Genomic DNA, 2,169 nt, shown 5'->3' on the forward strand with positions numbered 1-2,169 from the left:
ATACGGCAGCTTTTATCTTCAAAAGCCTTCGCATAAAGAACAGGTAGAAAATACAAAGCGGGGGGGAAGCTGACGTACACCTATCACTGACGTAACAGCAAATCAGGACACAAATGAGAACTGGGAATTTCTCGGAGAACAAAAGCTTTCAGAATTAGTCCTAAAAATGATTCATAAAACTTAAAAGAATTACAAATCTGAGGCATCTGGTAAAAAATGAACGGTGATCTTAGAACAAACCCAACCTTTTTTATTTCAGGAAAAGCCCACTGAGCTGAACAGCATCTAGTAGCCAAAAAAATTACCTATTGGTTCACATTACTGGACCCCCATGGATTCAGGAACACACAACAGCAGCTTTACTTATTAAGCACATCAAACTGAAAATAACTGGTGGAAAAGAAGAAAGGACAGGAAACACACACAAAAAAAAATAGATTGAGAGAACATTAGCTATTAACCTACTGCAAATGAACCAATTACTCAGCTACTCTGGTATACATCCTTCCTAACACCAGTGGCCAATTTATTTATTTTTAGGAAAACAGTCACTGCCAGTAGTACCACAATTCTTCTTAACAAAAGTATTAAATATGAAGCCCAATTCTCAAAAGCAATGAAACTAGGATAGTTTTACATGATGCTGCCTTTAATTCACTTCTTACTACCCTATAGAGAAATATTCATCCCAATTTTTACCAACACTTTCCGCTGATACACATCTTTTCCTCATGACAAGAGCTGAAAAGAAGAAAGTGTTCAACCAGCTGTAGAGTTACAATCCAAGTTCAAGAGACACACTCCTAATTTGTTAGATGTACTAAACTCTGCAAGGCTCCTTCTCCAAAGATGCAGGATTTCTTCTACTCCTTAATGTTTAGTTTTTGCTCTTTCATGGGAATTTAGACAAAATACCATCAGCTGAAGCCCCAGAACCCCTAGAATGTCAGGTTTTCTGCTAAAATTGGCAGCTACAAACCCAGTCAGGACTGTGGCAGATGCAGAACAAGCCCTTTGAAGTGAACATAGCTTAGATTGATACTGCTATGAAGAAAGGAAACGGCAGAGGAATTTTTTTATTCTTTTTCAAAGCTTTTACAAATATTCACCTACTACTATGTGGATAGAAAGAAAGCCCCTTCTTTTGGTTAATTAGAGACTCTGTACGAGTCTAAGCCAAAGTAAACTTCAAAGGCCTCACTCATCAAATGTCACGGCTTGTGCTCAACAAGAAACTGCCAGTTCTGATCTGGTTGCACAGCTATAGCTCATGCTGAGCTTGGGAGTGGATCCGTATGACGAAGTAATTGCTAAGCAATTGTGTAACAAAAGAACAAACCTCTACTGAAAAGATTTGGCAAAGTCACAGCAGTGGGTTAGATGAAAACTTGAACAGTCTGCCAGCAGTACAATCCCAAGACGTGTTCATGCCTCACGTGACACCATCTTCTTTACCCATTATCTGTGTAATCAGTGGTTTCTCTCTTTTGTTCATTTGCTTTTTAATGCCCTTATGTGCACATATGACACTTGCAACTTTAAAACAAACAAATCAGACTAACACAGACTACTTAAAACTGCGTCAGAGTTGAGGTCTGTACTTCATTTTCTGGTTACGCTCCGTAACACAAATGTTCTGTAGCATTCTACTGCCACCAGCATGTAAAAGGAAAAGGAAGAAGGTATCAAGCTAACATTGAGGGAAGAATAAAATGAAGAGGAAATGATTCATAAAGGAATGAAGCCAAGAGACTATATCAAATATTAAACCAATAAAACCTCTGCAAATTATCTTTTGGGAAAAAAATGTAACTGGAATGCAATACAGAAAAAAGGAAGAAACTTAAGATTCTGCATAGATTTTGTCAGAATAAAAAAAGATTGCATGCTCAGTAACCAATGTAATACATCAAAATTTGTATTACTGGTATATATTTGAGATCTACCAGATACTTCCTGGTAAATACTTCTTGCAAACCCTTAAGGGGCACAAGTTCAATTCTACATGACTTTTTTTCCTCTTCACAAAGGCTTTTAAAACAATACTAGGTATGAACAAGATTATTATGACTAATTTGGAAGGATTATTCATTTTTCATAAGCTTGGTTTAGATCTCTCCCAATGATACCAAAAAGAATAAACCAGGCTGTGCTAGCCCCATCTTTCCC

The sequence above is a fragment of the Fulmarus glacialis genome, unplaced genomic scaffold (assembly GCF_000690835.1).
Source record: "Fulmarus glacialis isolate BGI_N327 unplaced genomic scaffold, ASM69083v1 scaffold11368, whole genome shotgun sequence".
Taxonomy (NCBI): Eukaryota; Metazoa; Chordata; class Aves; order Procellariiformes; family Procellariidae; genus Fulmarus; species Fulmarus glacialis.